Here is an 18,303-nt window from a genome sequence, read left to right as displayed (position 1 = left end):
CCCACCCCCCCCCTCCTCTAGCTTATCTCTCCACGCTTCAGGCTCTCTGCCTTTATTCCTGATGAAGGGCTTTTGCCCGAAACGTCGATTTTGCCTGTTCTCGGATGCTGCCTGAATTGCTGTGCTCTTCCAGCACCACTGATCCAGAATCTGGTTTCCAGCATCTGCAGTCATTGTTTTTACCACTGTCCAAATTGTCAATCCAAAACACATTCAAATGCAAGGGTTCTTGCTGAAAGTTCACTAAAAACCCTAGTTCAAAACAGATGAACAAAATGTCCTATCCACTCATTACAGTACTTGAATGTGAAAAGTTACTAAGAATTTGCAATATATGTTGTTCCACCAACTCTTCCTATCCCACTCCAAAATAGCATCTTCGAAAAACACCACAAGTCAGTTTGGGGGAAAAAGGTTCCCTTTAACTGCCTATACTGACCTTTCTGGCAGTCAAGCAAACTTGCTCCATAGGCCGGATAAATGAAGAACCAACACTGTCCCCTGTGAAGTCAAGACATTGGTTTAACTGCTTCAGGTTCATTGAAAGCCAACAGCAAATTTACACAAATTAAAAACCTACTCCATGAGGTTGACTCCTTTGGACAGACCATTTCAGGCATTTAACCTGCAGTTTTTTTTTTGTACAGCGTATGAGCATCCACATCAAGGCCTGTCAGTCTCTATCAATTAAGTTTATATAGAGTCAGATGAACTGCACGGAAACAGACCCTTTGGTGCAACCCGTCCATGCCGACCAGATATCCCAACCCAAACTCGTCCCACCTGCCAGCACCTGGCCAATATCCCTCCAAACCCTTCCTATTCATATACCCATCCAACTGCCTCTTAAATATTGCAATTGTACCAGCCTCCACCACATCCTCTGGCAGCTCATTCCATACACTTACCATCCTCTGTGAAAAAGTTGCCCCATAGGTCTCTTTTATATCTTTCCCCTCTCACCCTAAACCTATGCCCTCTACTTCTGGACTCCTACCACCCCAGGGAAAAGACTTTGCCTATTTATCCTATCTATGCCCCTCAATTTTGTAAGCCTCTATAAGGTCACCCCTCAGCCTCCAACACTCCAGGGAAAACCATCCCAGCCTGTTCAGCCTCTCCCGAAAGCTCAAATCCTCCAACCCTGGCAACATCCTTGTAAATCTTTTCTGAACCCTGTCATGTTTCACAACATCTTTCCGATAGGAAGGAGACGAGAATTGCATGCAATATTCCAACAGTGGCCTAACCAATGTCCTGTACAGCCGCAACATGACCTCCCAACTCCTGTATTCAATACTCTGACCAATAAACGAAAGCATACCAAACACCACCTTCACTATCCTATCTCCCTGCGACTCCACTTTCAAGGGGCTATGAACCTGCACTCCAAGGTCTCTTTGTTCATCAACACTCCCTTGGACCTTACCATTAAGTCCTATGAACAGAACCCAAGTTGTTCAGTATTTGCACTAAAAAAAACCCAACTTTCCACAAAGTCAGCACTACAGTTTAACCAAAAAAACAACAGTTAGCTCAAATGTAAGTCTGACACCCAATTCAAATGGTAGGTATTCTATGCTTCGTTTCCAAGGCCATTGGTCTACGTGCATGATATAAAAATTGGACACAGCTAACAAAGGTGCTTTGTACAGGTCAAGAAAAAAAAACTGTAGTTCTGCTTTCACAAATGGAACTGCGCTACTAATACATTTACTTTCACTAAGGCCTCAACCGTTAGGGTTTCAAACTATAACTTACTTCTACATTCCACTTGGCAGTTTTACAGGAGTAAAGTCAGCTGGTGCAACTGTGCCTGACTCAATCATATACTCCAATTGTCCATATGTACAAAATAGTCATACAACATGGAAACAGACCCTTCAGTCCAACTAGTCCGTGCTGACCATCATCCCAAACTAAACTAGTCCCACCTGCCTGCTCTGGCCCATATCCCTCCAAATCTCACCCATTCATATACCAAGTGTATTTTAAGTGGCCTAAATGTACCCACATCCACCACTTCCTCAGGAAGTTCATTCCACACAAACCAAAAAAAAAAAATGACCAATGCCTTCTTTAAAAACCCTCTCCTCTCAATTTCAAAAAGTCTCATCTGAAAATTCCCCTTCCTGTCAAAAAAGGCAACATTAACTATCTATACCTCATTATTTTATGAACTTCTCTAAAAGGTAGCCTCTCAACCTTCTAGATTCCCCGACTTTTACCTGGATCCAATTGTAGACATGTTCTAATCAAGCTGTTCAGTGATAGTATTACTACGTGCTGAGCCAAGAGTTGCGCTTCAGTGTCATGTAATGCAGTGGTGAGTAACAATATCACTGAATCACATGAGACTTAAACTCAACTCTTGGTTCAACACAGAATAGCATAGCGATAATGTTGCTATGTTAGCTTCAATAATGGTATCTGTTTCGAGTTAGTGAAGGATAGCAAACTAAAACTAAATATTTGGCAATGACAACAATTAGGCAACGCAGATAAGGACAAGGAGAACGAGGACAGAAACCTTTAATAGGACTTAAATTGGTGTCAGACAAGGCAGCCTTTACCAGAATCCAAGAGATCAGAAATAAATCAAAAGCAGTTAAGTACAAAAATCTAAAGGAAAGCTGACTTCCTTGGATGCATCATGCTACTTACAGCAGAACCAAAATGAAGCCCTCCAACAAAAGCAAGACGTCCAAATACATATTTATCTTGAGGCATAAAAGACAAAGCAGAGTAGACAAGGAGAGGGGTATTCTTCTGTAAGATGATCAGATGGGTCAATGGGCTGAGTGGCAGATGGAGTTTAATTCAGAAAAAAAAACCAAGGTGCTGCATTTTGGGAAAGCAAATCTTAGCAGGATGTATACACTGAATGGTAAGGTCCTAGGGAGTGCAGTTTCATAGCTCCTTGAAAGTGGAGTCGCAGGTAGATAGGATAGTGAAGAAGGCGTTTGGTATGCTTTCCTTTATTGGTCAGAGTATTGAGTACAGGAGTTGGGAGGTCATGTTGCGGCTGTACAGGACATTGGTTAGGCCACTGTCGGAATATTGCATGCAATTCTGGTCTCCTTCCTATCGGAAGGATGTTGTGAAATTTGAAAGGGTTCAGAAAAGACTTAAGGATGTTGCCAAGGTTGGAGGATAGGAGCTAATGTTGAGGCGCTGAACAGGTTGGGGCTGTTTTCCCTGGAGCAGAGGCTTACAAAATTGAGGGGCATGGATAGGATAAATAGGTAAAGTCTTTTCCCTGGGGTGGGGGAGTCCAGGACCACAGGGCATAGGTTTAGAGTGGGAGGGGAAGATATAAAAGACCCAAGGAGCGACTTTTTCCACATAGAGGGTGGACAGTGTATGGAATGAGCTGCCAGAGGAAGTGGTGGAGGCCAGTACAATTGCAACATTTAAAAGGCATCTGGATGGATATATGACTTGGAAGGGTTTGGAGGGATATTTGCAAGGTGCTGGCAGGTGGGATTAGATTGGGTTGGGATATCTGGTCGGTATGGATGGGTTGGACTAAAGGGTCTGTTTCTGTGCTGTACATCTCCATGACGCTATCAGAGACACTAAAAGTTGAAGAACATACAATTCTTAAACAATTATAGGAAGGAAGTGAATAAAAAGTTATGAGTTGTAAAAATACCATCAAGTGATGTATTACAGCTTGATACACAGGACTCTGTTCATTCCAACAGGCACAATCGTGACAGAGGGCTGTCACATTTAGTATTCCAAGACACATTTATTCTATTGGTCAATTAGTCAGTTGGAAGAGATGAGAAACTGGTTAGCAAGAAGAAAAAGTTTTAAAAATTTCCTGTCTTCAACTGGGAAACCCCTTCAATTTTGCTTACGTAATTTAAGAAAGGAAACTAGATAGTTGATTCAACAAAGCTTAAGTGAAAATAGTGAATGGAGTGTATGTTCACAGAGGAAGAACGGAAACTAATGGATTGACAGACGTAACACTAACAGTCACAAAGTGCTTCAGATTAACAAACATGCCATGAATTGAGGGGGAGGTAACACAATTAAAAAAAAATGGTAACGTGGTGCAAGTTCTCACTTATCCAACTGCACTACAAAAGACAGAGCACTTCAAGAGACAAGTTTCATCCACTGAGTTTGAGAGCCAAAAGCCTAAGGAGACAATGAATGAAATAAAAAAGGTGAGCTTTCGAATTCTGGGTAATCCAAAGACAAGAAAACCAGTTCAGTGAAGAGATGGCCCAGAAATCACCATGATAAAACCATGCAATGCCAAGTATTGCAGAGGTTGGAGATTGTAAACAAAAACCACAAAATGCTGGAGAAGCTCAGTGCATGGGGAGAGCAGGACAGCTTACTTTGAGTACTGTAAATCTTTATAGATTTGCTGGTTGTGCCAATTCCAGATTTCTATCCCTTAGGGAGTTCAGGACATGAAAGCAGGGATGAGCCTCAGCAAATAACCATTGCATATCAAATTATGCTTCCCCATAAGAATTGGGAGATTACAGCAGACAGCTCAAGTCATTTTAACTCATGATAGAGGGGTCAGTACAAGGAGTTGAGAATTGCAGAATTTGGTGATTACTAAATAGATCATTTTTCTCTTTTTACCCTCGGATTACCAGGAAGGATGAATCACAGATAAAAACTGGAGTTATGTACACTTAAAAAAGGAAAACAGGGCACCTGTAACCATTTGTTATTAGAAACATGCAATGCAAGCTGAAACAAAGCAATAGAGAGGAAACTTAGATAATCACTTCCTAAATTTGATTTTCACTTGATGCTATTAAAACAAACCTTAAACACTCAGTGGCGGCATAACTGAATTAGAGTCCGATTTACAGCATAGAAACAGACCCTTTGATCCAGCTTAATGCCAACCAGCTGTCTTGAACAAATCGAGTCCATTTACTAGCATTTGGCCCATCACCCTCTAAACACTTCCTATTCATATACCCATCCAGATGCTATTTTCAATGTTGTAATTGTACCAGCTTCCACCATTGCCTCTGGCAGTTCATTCCAGACACGCACCACCTTTGAGTGAAAAGGTTGCTCCTTACATCTCATTTTTCCCCCCTCACCCTAAACCTATGGACTCTAGTTCTGGGCTGCCCTAACCCAAGGAGAAGAACTTGGTTGCTCACCCTATCCATGCCCAGCATCAAACATTAATGAAACATCACCCCCTCAGTCTCCAGTGAGATGAGCCCCAGCCTTTTACCTTCACAAATTGGAATGGACAGTAAGTAAATCATTTTCAGAAAGTATTAAGTTCCTGTAACACACATCAGAACATACGAAAAAATGCACTTGATTCAGAGGCAGAATTGGGTCGAAAGGAATTTGACCACCACTTATTTAATCCATAGTATGGCATTGCCTCTATTTAGGTCTTTGACTAGTTGGACTTTATTGCCCATTGGACAGTTGAATCAACCACATTGCTGTGGATCTGAAATCACATGTAGGCCAGACCAGCTAAGGATGGGAAACTTCCTTCCCTAAAAGGAAAGCATTAGTGAACTAGATGTTTTTTTTTTCTGACAATGGTTTCATGGTCATTAGATTTGTAATTCCAGTTATTTAGGCGAATTCAAATTCCACGATCTGCCATAGCAGAATTTCAACCCAGGTCCCCAGATTTGGGAATTACAAAAGCCATCACCCCTTCATTTCTCCAAAGACAAGATTTTTTTTTAAAAAAGCAACAGAAATGTTGACTCCACAAAGATAAAGTTATTCAAAACATAGGTTAGAACAGTTGAAATACAGTGCATTGTTTTGTTGCACTGTAACAAAAAATAAAGAGGAAACGTGCTATGAACACCACTCAGCATGAAGAACAGATTGGAATGAATAAAACGGTCAATCAAGTACTGCAGATGAAAAGGTTACAAAATTGAACCATCAACACTTGCCCTCTATCAACCCACTGGTTATTTCTTTTTAAAAACTGAATGAAGCCAGATATGGAAAACTAAAAAAGGAGAAAGTTCAACCAATGGAGTCACTTCAGAATGTCAAAATGAGATTGACGAGAAGGACACTATTCTGTTGAGGAAGCCAGTGATGATAGATCTATTCACTTGTATAGTATCATCATTTGCTAAAATTTGAGACCACAAGACACTTAAGTGCCAAGTCAGGACTTCAAATTAAAACAAATATTTTAAGCAGTATAAATTCAGGTACCATATCAATGGTGAATAAATTTTCTACTACCATTCTCAAACACTTAACACCTAAACAACTCAAATTAGTGTAAACATACCACAAACATTCATCTATAAGTCATAAAACACATTAAGTCTATATTTTCAGGGTGTAAAGAAATTTATACCAAAGAAGTTCACAAATAAAGAGTCAAATAAACAGTTTCCACCAGGTAACATTCACATATCAGAAAGCTGGAAGCCTGATACCTCAAAGTATCATTTTAGTTGTAATATAAACAAAAGCCCATATCTATGGCGTGATTTACTAATTAACAATAATTGGAACAAACAATTTTAAAAATTACAACAGCTTCTTCTAGAAGCAAAACTGAGTACACAGCGCCTAGAATGCAGAGCGTAAATGAAGTTTGACATTCATTTACATTATTTCATTGCTCTTAATCCATAAACGGACTCATATCCCAGGTAATCAGAGGAACTAATCGCTATTAACAGTGGAAAGGCCTTCTGCCATACCAATAGCTTGTGAAATATTTGCTCGAGGGGCAACTCAATGCACTATTCAGCTTTGATGCGTTTCTGTCTGTAATTAAGGTGGAAGGAATGATTTAAATGCCACGGGATACCACTGACGTCAGTAGAAAAGCAAAGGGTTTTACCTCAGCTTGAAGACTTTCTGCACGTTTAAGTCAGTGACGCGCAGCTGGAACCGAGATGTCAATGCTGCCCATATGGCCCAGAGTCCGGGTAATAAACCCAGCCTGGCTCGTTGTCCACACCCAAAGTCTGCAACTCCTGCCTGCGTCACACGAACCAAATGGAAACTCTCACTGTAGCGAGAAATCCCTTTGTCAATCATTGCGAGTACGGTGGTGATTGGCTGCAGCTCAGGGTGGCCGCAAGTTGATTGGTTATAGCAGAAAGGGATACATTCCGAGCACGCGTCCTCCTTTGATTGACTGGTATTCGTGATGGAAGGAAATTACGTTTTGCAGAGTGTCCTTTCCCCGGATCTTTCACCGCTATTCATAATATGTGATTTACACCCAACTGAATCTGCAATTAACGATAAATTGAACGATTTATTACAATTAAAGTTGATTGAAGGATCAATTTTAGCCGAGACTCTGAAGAGCACCTCTTCTTCTAATATACAATAACTATTTTTCGAAAACCCAACAAATCCAGCATCAGCGTGTGGAAGGGAAACATTTAATATTTCAGGAATATGACTGTTTATCCCACCGTCTTGTTTAAAATGATTCTTCCATCAATAACCACCAAATAGCTCATTCAGCTCGTGCTATTTGGGGATTCAATGCTTCTCGTGCTGCATTAAAGGCTTTAACTGTCTGCCGACTGCCAGAAGAGAATAAAGCAAAATTCCAGAAATGCTGGAAATCCGGAATAGAAGCAGAAAACGCTGGTGATAAGCTTTAGGGTCACTTCGTGTTGGTGACCTTTCAAAAAGTTAAAAATGCAACAATCATCTCATACTAAACAATTGAGAGGAGGTAGGAAGGTGCAAAAAGAAAAGACTCTAATTGTGTGGCAGACAACAGAGATTAAATGACAAAAGAGTTGGTGGTGTTAACCAAATTTCATCATGGGAAAGGAAAGAACAATGGACGGGTCCACTCAAAAGCAAATCCATTGGACATGCCATTCCTCTGCTTGACACCACTCACTTGAAGCAACAAAAACATGGATGTTGGAAATAAAAAAAAAAGCACTGGAGAACCTCAGAAGATCTAGCAAAATTTGTGGAGCGAGAAATATGATAAACATTTTAAGTCCATGATACCTTTTCAACTGTTCTGGGGAAGAGTCATATCGGACTGGAAACATTAACGCTTTCTCTCTCTCTCTGTTGATGTTACCAGACCTGCTGAGGTTGTCCAGCATTTTGCTTTTTTTCCGAAACCAACTGCTGTACTTGGTGCTCAGTTGCAGAAGGACTGTGGAAATCTTTTCGGCTATCTTCAAATCATCCCTAAAAAAGGCAAACATATGCATCAACTCATAGGAGACCCTGCATTGTGACTGGCCAAAAGTAGTTCGCTTATTTGTGAAACCATCATCAAAAGGATGCAAATGTGAAGTAAAGAAGTCAGAGAGAGTGTGCACAAACATCTAAACTTCCTATCTATTTAAACATTCAAACATTGTCTGCCTGGCATGTGAAGGAGACTGCACATTGCACATGGGACCTATCAGCCAGCTCAGAATCTGCTGAACCAGAATGGAAACAATTATGAAGGACTGCCTAAGAGGTTCAGAAAAGGTAGGAGGATGAGGAACTGTGGTTATCTGAGAGCAAAATGGGAAATACGAGGCCAAAAAATTGAAACAAACAGAGAGTAGATAGAGATTAAGATAGGAAATTATTGAATTCTTGGAATCACTCATGGGACATGGGCATCACTAAGTGTCCAACATTTATTGCCCATTTCTCGTGATCCTACAGAAGGTGGTGATTGTCTTCTTGTACCACTGCACTCCATGTGCTGGAGGTTGACCCACAATACCTTTGGGGGGGGGGGATATTCCAGGATTTTGAACAAATGGTAGTGAAGGAATTGGAATATATTTCCAAGTCAGGATGGCAAGTAGCTTGAATTCAGTGTTGACTATCGAAAATTGTGGAGCAGAGGGTCCAAAGTCACAGTCAGAAATTCCAATGGAGTCATAGAACAAGAAATTCCATACTCCAGGTAAAAGGGCAACCACACAGTGGACTCTGGTGGGACAGTTCTGTCCGTAATTCAAATGGCAAGTTCTAACAGAATTTTTTCTGAAGCCCCATCAGTACTTTGATAGTGATTACTGAAAAAGCCATTGCTCTCCAACTCCCCACTGCCCCACTCTAATAACTCTCCCTCCTCCCTGTTCTTCTCAAATAACATCCTTTATCCCTCCAGTCTTCCCTCCTCCCCAACACCACCACATATGCGTGCGTGCGCACACACACACACACACACACAACTCTGGAGTCATGACAATTTTGAAATGTTAAAATTGTGTCAGTGGAAAAGTGTTGAGTAAGGACTGAGTGAAAGATCAGCTGCCTCTCAAGCTTATGTTGATCCTCATTGGAATATTCCAGGTGGCAGGGACAGAGAGGTCAGTGTGACTGCAAGGTCGAGAATTAAAATGAAGAAGTTCAGAACTAGAGATGTTCCACAAAAGAGCCATCAAATCTCTCATGTAGAGAAAATCATTAAGTACACATGATATAGATTATATTTAAAGAAGAGCAAGTAGTTGCTGTTTGAATTTTAAGTGCTTTGGTCAGTGACAACAGAGAGGAAGCAAAAGCTTTGGTTTTGCATTTCCAACACATATGGAAAGTTACCATGGAGGAAGGAGAGTATGTTGGGGATAATTCAGGCATGACCTAGGTTGCCACTGAGAGAACAATCTCTTTGGGGTGCTGAAAAGGATATTGTTTGACACTGGTATCTAATTGGAGCTGCCAGAAATGGTATAAGAGATTGGACACAGAGACTGGTGGGGTCGGAGGTAAGAACAAGAGGAAGCAATGACAGCAGAAGTTCTGCAAACAGGACTGTCACAGTCAAGGGTCCTACGACCACAATGGGAAAAAATCCTCAAATTTGAGGAAAAGAAAAGACGTGATTGAACCCCTGGTATAGAAGGTTGCATCGTCAGAAATAATTTGGAGGTGCTGGTGTTGGACTGGGGTGTACAAAGTTAAAAGTCACTCAACATCAGGTTATAGTCCAATAGGTTTATTTGGAAGTACTAGCTTTCGGAGTGCTGCTCCTTCGTCAGATAGTTGTGTCACAGCCACCTGATGACAGAGCAGCGGTCTGAAAGCTAGTGCTTCCAAATTAACCTTTGGACTATAACCTGGTGTTGTGATTTTTAATATCATCAAAAATGGTAAAGTTCTGGGGAGTGTTACTGAACAGAGACCTTGAATTGCAGGATCATAGTTCTTTGAAAGGAGTCGCAGATAGAAAGGATTGAGAAGAAGGCATTTGATATGCTTTCCTTTATTGGTCGGAGAATTGAGTATTGGAATTGGGAGGTCACATTGTGGCTGTACAGGATATTGGTTAGGCCACTTTTGGAATATTGTGAGCAATTCTGGTCTCCTTCCTATCGAAAGGATGTTGTGAAACATGAAAGGGTTCAGAAAAGATTTATAAGAATGCTGCCTGGGTTGGAGGGTTTGAGCTATAGGGAGAGGCTGAACAGGCTGGGGCTGTTTTCCCGGGACTGTTGGAGGCTGAGGGATGACCTTTTTGAGGTTTATAAAATCATGAAGGGCATGGATAGGGTAAATTGGCAGGGTCTTTTCCCTAGGGTTGGGGTGTTCAGAACTAGCACAAAAAGGTTTGGGGTGAGAGGGGAAAAATTTAAAAGGGACCTAAGGGGCAACATTTTCACATTGAAGGGTGGTGTGTGTCTGGAATGATCTACCAGAGGAAGTGGTGAATGTTGGTACAATTACAACATTGAAAAGGCATCTGGATGGATATATGAATAGAAAGGGTTTAGAACGATATGGGCCAAGTGCTGGCAAATGAGACTAGATTCGGTGAGGATATCTGATCGGCCTGGATAAGTTGGACTGAATGGTCTGTTTCCTGTGCTGTAATCTCTATGACTCTAATAGATGAAACAAAGCTGTAAAAACTGGATGAACACAATTAATTCCCGAATGAAGTGTAGCTACAGAAATTACTGGACTATAATGAACCATACACAGAGAAAGCTGATAAGACTCAGCAGGTCTGGTAGCATCTGTAAAGAGAGAACCAGAGCTACTGTTCGTGTCTGGTATGATTCTTCTTCAGAACTGGGAGTGAGAAAACAATGAAAGTGTACAAGCAGGAAGATTAAAGTGGAAATCCTGTCAGAAAAGAGCAAAACATCTTAAAAGACAGACATACCTGGAATAGAAGTGTCTGTTAATTAAATATTTTAAATAAAAACAAAATAATGTGAATGCTGGAAGCCTGAAATAAACAGAGAATGCTGGAGAAACTCAACAAGTCTGGCAGTATTTGTGGAGAGGGAATCAATGTTAATATTTTGCGTCCAGTATGATTCTTCTTCAGAACAAAAAATTCAAATTTCAAAACAAATCAGCTGTATCGATTCTCCTCTATCTTCCTCTGTAGATTTCTCTAGGTCTTTTCTTCAGTATTCTGCTGCACAGATTTCACATGAACAGGTACCTTTCAGAGAGAGATTCTGTGGGCAGTCTGTATTTGTAGGTGCTCTTTGCCGCTCTGACTAACTGTTCAAAATGCCCGATTTTTACACCCCAAAACATCGGATCATCTCATTGGTTTGATGTTGTCAAAACAGTAAAATTTAAATTTGATTGGATTTTGACATATTGGGGCATAATTTAAACTGGCCAAATTCGAATTTGTTGTGTACCATAGCAACAGCTCAGCTATTTGTTTCTCTGCCAAATGTTACATTTTCCATTTTTATTTCAGCACACTTTGTGCTTGTTAAGTCCTTGCCAGCTTTCTCTCTTTCTTAAAGGTACAGTATACGCCTACACTTTCATAACACAAGCCATTACTGAGTTGAACTATTTGCTTAGTTCCACTTTTATCTATTCAGGCACAGCTAGCGAATCACTTCTCATGGCATCTCTTTTTGCATTGGTTCTAAAATATTCCAAAGATCTACCATTTTTCTATCCTATTTGTTAAGGACTTCCTCTTCATGATGTGATCCAAAAGTAGATCAGGTTCGACATGATGGCACCCACCTACCTTTCCATTGCTGCTCTTGACCTCCACACTATTTCTGATTTCTTGTATTGCTTGCCAAAAATCCAAGTCAGAAATTTTCTCCAACAAATATTGGGAAGCCAGAACCAAAAGAAGAAAGAAAATTAAGCACAGGAACAGGTGCTTTGGCCTTCCAAGCCTGCACTTCAGCCTTCCAGATCCTCTATCTAAACCTGTCACCTGTTTACTAAGGATCTGTATCCCTTTGCTCCCTGCCCATTCATGTATCTGTCTGGGTACATCTTAAATGATACTATCATGTCCACTTCTCCCACCTCTGTGTGTATTTCTACCTCAGGGCATTGCCCAACACTGTGCCTAACTAAGTTCAACTCCTGCTGAAACCTTCATCCCATATCTTTGTTACCTCTACATGTGTGTTGGACCCTCAGAATAGGAATGACGCTTGCTCAAGGCAAGAAGCTGCGCCTTGCGATCTTTCAACATGAGGAGTCTGTTATTCTGTAACTATCTCATAGTTCTGGCTGACAATGAAATTCTCTCACTGATAATCTTGTTATAGGTTTTTTGGAAGGATTTACAGTATGATAATTAACAATCTGTAGCCATCAAGACTTGAGGTTGACTTGAGCCTAAAGCTGGTAAAGATGTAGGGACACAACCAGTGCACAATATGACCTTCTTCGTTATCATCTATACTTGCAATTTCAATGTCTTCTTGGGAAATTTCCAATATCTATTCTTAAATAAACGTAAGCTCCTTCAAGAGTCTGCTGTTAATATCCAAAGTACCCTGTCTCCTTCCAAGTCTCTGACTTCACAAATGTAGGTTCAGCATTTCCTTTGATTTGGAAGATTGGCATGCTATTACATGGGGTTGCACAGTGGTTAGCATTGCTGCCAAAGTTTGCACATTTTCCCCGTGTCTGTATGGGTTTCCTCCGGGTGCTCCGGTTTCCTCCCACAGTCCAAAGATGTGCAGGTCATGCGAATTAACCATACTAAATTACACACAGTGTCAAGTGCATTAGTCAGAGGGAAATGGGTCTATGTAAGTTACTTTTGGAGGATCAGTGCGGACAGTTTGGGCCAAAGGGTCTGTTTCCACATTGTAGGGAATCGAATCAAATCTAATCTAATTACCTTGAGGACTGTTGATGTTGATTAGCAGTAAACCACTTTCTCTGCTGGATGATCTTTTATCTCATTCCTTCACACAGGATATTATTCCTTCTGAACCTGGTAATTGGCCCATTATCGTATCTGGAGGAACCCCAATTACCCCGAAATGTCCTTTGCAGTTGAACATTTCCCAGGTAACTCAAGCAGTTGCCCCAGAACTTCATCAGGGGCTTTTAATCTCATAATGTTATATAGAAAATGCTGATTATCTATTGAAACAAGTACTTCCTTTTGTGCAGAATCCGAGATTTCTGGACCAGGCTTTGCTCTTTGATTTGATGAGGTACCTTGCATGTTCAAACACGGCAGTTTCTTCTGAATATGAATTTTGTGCTGTGTCCTGAATTAATGAACATTTGTCTGGCTTCCATGTAGTTGTGTGCAGCTCAAGATGACTGTGTTCAAGTTATTATTTTTTCTCAATCTTCTGATACGTCTGACTTGAAGTATGTAAGATCTTCAACCTGTCAATTGTGTTTGATGCTGTGGAAGATTTTTTCTCTCATGATCTAAATATTTTCACATCTTCAATTGTACTGGAGGCTTGCTGCTCATTCAGCAGTATCTTTGTCATTTGCATTGACAATGCTGGTTTGAGAGATAATGGATTGCAATGTTCATCAGTGAGAACAGGAATGAAAAACATTTCCATCGGTCCCATGAAATTTGTGATCTTCTTCCTGTTGACAGTCTGAAGCAATTCATTTATGCCAGTTAATCTCAAATCTCATTCTCACGTTTGAGCTCCAACATGAATCAAGGAACTTTTTATCGACTGTTCCTTGATTGATGACAATGGTTTGTTTTTCAATCAGTTGTACTCAGGGAACTAGTTGAACTCCTTCTGCTCCTGAAAGCATGCTATGGCCAAGACATGCACACAGGCTAAAAAAATGAGCAATATGGGTTCTGAGCCACATATCCATTTTCAGCTCTTGTATGCTATTTGTGTTAAAATAAAACAAAGAACTGTGATGCTGGAGATCTGAAACAAAAACAGAAACAACCGGCAAAATTCAACACATCTGGCCACATCTGTGTGAAGAGCTAACATTTTGAGTCCGGTGACTGTTTATCACAACTGCATTACTATGTTATTGTAGCATACCTTTCACATCGAGGTTGTTCCACCTGGACAATATTGTTTCATCAGTTTCTTCAGCAAATATATTGAGAAAGCTTTACAGTTCTGCTCAGGAGATGCAGGAAAGCGCTTGACCACAACAAGGGGCCCATTTGTTTTTAAGAATTAAGGGACATCTGTTCTTAGTGTCAATGGATCGGTGTAAATAAGTTGATAATATTTGTTCACTTGTGGATTGTGTGGCAGTACTTCCTTCTCACCTCGGGGGCTGGAGGTGTGCATATTTCACAGTTGGATGTCAGATAACTAAATTTCTGGTTTATATTAAAGACTCTTAACAAAACTTATTCTCAATAGGAAACAAACTTATAATTTAATAAGCTGAGTGGAATATGCACGCAATAGAGCAATCCTGATACATTTTCATGTATACCACACTGAGCAGATTTGAATTTATGAAGCTCAGCTCCCTCATCTTGATTGTTCTGGAAGGTGAATGTCTCATTACCCATACCAGCTCGGAAAACACGATGGCTGAAACTGATATAGTAAGAAAGGAAGATGTTCATATGTGAGTGAGAGAGAGAAAACATTCTTCCGTAAAATACATTTACTGACTGAAAGTTCAAGCGACATTGAGAGATAGAGAGAGACAGGACAGAAACTGGTGGAAAGATTAATTCTTTGTGATCTGATTTGAGTGAACACTGGCTTGTCATGGATTGAATGTTTGTGTGTTGTTCCCTAGAGCTCAAGATCTGGGAATGTTATGAATTTAATTTGCATTCTGGGAATCTAAGATGATTTTAAAAGAAAAAGCCATTTTGTAGGACAATGCTACTGGGCATATTAGCTGTGCAAGGTTACCTCATGACCTTTTCCATATTGTTTAGACTAGTCTCTTGTTATGATGTACTAGCCAAAGCAATGACCATTTGGCCTGGCTTGATCAAGGTTTCCCACTTCAATGTGCACATAGCTTAATTAGTCAAGCATACTTAGACCTGTCAATGAGTTTCTCTTCCTCTGAAAACTTTTGCCATTTTATTGCTGCTTATCTGATTAAGGACATGTGGCATTTTTGTAATTTTAATACCAAAATCTGTATAAAAACTGTTTGCAGCAATAAGGGAAGTCGCCTGAGAGAGCTGTTAATGACAAGAGCTGGTGCCGCTACTCTGCTAATGGTATTAGAACCTTAGTCAAGCCTGCTTTCTTGGTACCTATGTTATAGTGTGACACTGGTAAATAACTGTAAGAGTTTTATATTCCAGACTATCACAGAGCACGATCTCCGGGACGAGCCAAGAGAGGCTTACAGATCGAGTCCATCAGGGATTCCCTGAGCCACCTTGAATAGGTACTTTAACAATATCAGATTTGACATGGATATGATACTTATTCCTCTAATCATCTTAAAATCAAAAAGGTGACCACTGTATCAAATACAGTTGTTAAACTGTTAAATTAGTTGAGTCATTATTTGAAGGACTAATTTCCCAGAACAAAACCTCTGCTATCTTTTCTATTTAAGGTTGACTGTCTAATGTGAGTATCTTTTCTAATGGCGGGGAGGGGTTGCTGTGATCTCATTAATCTCTTTGTAAGAATATTTAGCATTTTGTTGTTCTGAAAGTCTGTTCTATACATAGAGTTATAGAGATGTACAGCATGGAAATAATCACTTCGGTCATGCTGACCAGATATCCTAAATAAATTTAATCCCATTTGCCAGCACTTGGCCCATATCCTTCTAAACCCCTCACAATCATATACCCATCCAGGTGCCTTTTAAATGTTGTAATTGTACCAGTTTCCACCCTGCCTTTGGAACTCATTCCATGCACACGCCATCCTCTGTATGAAAAAGTTGACCCTCTGGTCCCTTTCAAATTTTACCCCTCTCACCCAAAACATATGCTGTCTAGTTCTGGACTTCTACACCCCAGGGAAAAGACCTTCTCTACTTACCTTATCCATGCTCCTCATGATTTTATAAACCATGAAAAGGTCACCCCTCAGCCTCCAACATTCCATGGAAAACAGCCCCTGCTGATTCAGCCTCTCCCTATCGCTCAAACCCTCCAACCCTGACAACATCCTTGTAAATCTTTCCTGAATCCTTTCAAGTGTCACAACATCCTTCCAATAGGAGGGACACCAGAATTGCACACAACATTCCAAAAGTGGCCCAACCAATATCCTGGACAGCTGCAACATGACCTCCCAACTCCTCTATATTGGGGAGACAGGCCGGCTACTTGCGGAGCGTTTCAGAGAACACCTCTGGGACACCCGGACCAACCAACCCAACCACCCTGTAGCTCAACATTTCAATTCCCCCTCCCACTCCACCAAGGATATGCAGGTCTTTGGACTCCTCCATCGTCAGACCACAACAAAACGATGGTTGGAGGAAGAACGCCTCATCTTCCAGTTCAGTACATCCACATTGATCCAACTGTTTTGTGCAGTGTATTTAGTCTAGCATGGTTGAAAATTATGGGAGACTTTAATTTAATTCCATCAGAAGTGCAAGCTAGTAGCACCTTGAATTTTGTTATCTCATGTCCTGTTATTTTCATTAGAATTTTTCTTGAACCCTTCCACTCCATACTTTGGCTGCAGGGCATAACAAAAGTTACTAGCACTTCATTCATGTTGGCTTAATGGGTAATTGTGTTTTTACCACTATCTGATGGTGAATTACTGGTAGCTAGTCATTTTAATTTCATGTTCTTTGATAGTCTTTGAGCAGTTTTGGTCTTCAAAGTTTGTGAGAAGATTTGTAGCTCGGGTGCTCGTTGTTGTGGTTCTATTCGCCGAGCTGGGAATTTGTGTTGCAGACGTTTCGTCCCCTGTCTAGGTGACATCCTCAGTGCTTGGGAGCCTCCTGTGAAGCACTTCTGTGATCTTTCCTCCGGCATTTGTAGTGGTTTGAATCTGCCGCTTCCTAGTGCCATGCCTCTAGGAATTCCCTGGCTGTTCTCTGTTTGGCTTGTCCTATAATAGTAGTGTTGTCCCAGTCAAATTCATGTTGCTTGTCATCTGCGTGTGTGGCTACTAAGGATAGTTGGTCATGTTGTTTCGTGGCTAGTTGGTGTTCATGGAAGCGGATCGCTGGAACCCAGATGACAAGCAACAAGAATTCGACAGGGACAACACTACTTTTATAGGACAAGCCAAACAGAGAACAGCCGGGGAATTCCTAGAGACATGGCACTCATCCACAGATTCAATCAATAAGCACATCGATCTGGACCCAATATACTGGCCACTGCAACGGACAGCTGGAACTGACAACCGTAAGCGGCAGATTCAAACCCACTACAAATGCTGGAGGAAAGATCACAGAAGCGCTTCACAGGAGGCTCCCAAGCCACTGAGGATGTCACTCGACAGGGGACGAAACGTCTGCAACACAAATTCCCAGCTTGGCGAACAGAACCACAACACCTTACTACCATACTTCCTTTAGACTTCTAAATTCTGTGAGATAGCAATGGTGTATTTCTACTCTGACTAGGGTTTACCACCATTTCTTGTGGCTCCTGCATTCTTGAAGATTTTCTCCTGCAGTAAGACAGAAGCCTTTTTAAAGATATATAAAAAACAGGAGAGAGGCAATAGTGGACCACGAGAAAATAAGGCTGGAGAAGTCGTAATAAGAACAAAGAAATAGCAAAGGAACTGAAATGGAACTTACATCAATTTTCACAGGGGAAGACACCAGCAGCCTACCAGAACTCCAAGAGAGTCGGGGGTAAAGGTGAGTGTCGTGGTCATCACTAAAGAGGAGGTGCTGAGGAAGTTGAATTGTCCAAAAGTGTGTCAATCACCCAGACCGGATAGATTACACTCCAGAGTTCTGAAGAGATAGCTGAGAAGATTGTAGAGGCATTGGTGGTGATCTTTCAGAAATGACTGGAGTCAAGAAGGATGCCCGGAGATTGGAAAATGGCCAATATAACATGGCTCTTTAAGAAGGGAGGAGGCAGAGGTCAGGAAACTATCGGCCTGACTTTGGTTATTGGTCAGATTTTGGAGAAAATTATTAATGATGAGATTATGGAGTACTTCAAAATGCATGGTGAAATAGTGCTAAGAC

The 18,303-nt window shown here is 40.9% G+C and overlaps 1 protein-coding gene and 1 long non-coding RNA gene across 12 annotated transcripts in view; one reads left to right on the top strand and one right to left on the bottom strand.

Moving 5' to 3' along the window:
• Positions 1-7,001, bottom strand: part of LOC122557310 (E3 ubiquitin-protein ligase XIAP-like) — a 33,711-nt gene extending 26,710 nt beyond the window's left edge. For 4 of the 11 annotated variants that reach the window (XM_043704875.1, XM_043704876.1, XM_043704872.1 and 1 more), the window contains exon 1: positions 6,845-7,001. The gene's annotated coding sequence lies outside the window, so the exon portion shown is untranslated. Of the gene's footprint in view, positions 1-439; positions 502-6,431; positions 6,521-6,607; positions 6,630-6,701; positions 6,792-6,844 lie in introns of those variants that run through there. The other 7 variants (XM_043704877.1, XM_043704880.1, XM_043704883.1 and 4 more) reach the window with 6 other exon arrangements.
• Positions 7,002-7,257: 256 nt separating this feature from the next.
• Positions 7,258-18,089, top strand: LOC122557311. Its single transcript, XR_006313794.1, has 4 exons — positions 7,258-8,469; positions 13,150-13,245; positions 15,470-15,555; positions 17,916-18,089. It is a non-coding gene; the product is annotated as an uncharacterized LOC122557311 (long non-coding RNA).
• Positions 18,090-18,303: the final 214 nt, after the last annotated feature.

This window comes from Chiloscyllium plagiosum, chromosome 15 (genome assembly GCF_004010195.1).
Source record: "Chiloscyllium plagiosum isolate BGI_BamShark_2017 chromosome 15, ASM401019v2, whole genome shotgun sequence".
NCBI classification, from domain to species: domain Eukaryota; kingdom Metazoa; phylum Chordata; class Chondrichthyes; order Orectolobiformes; family Hemiscylliidae; genus Chiloscyllium; species Chiloscyllium plagiosum.
Note: the sequence above shows the minus strand (reverse complement) of the source record. Positions and strands in the feature narration are given on the sequence as shown.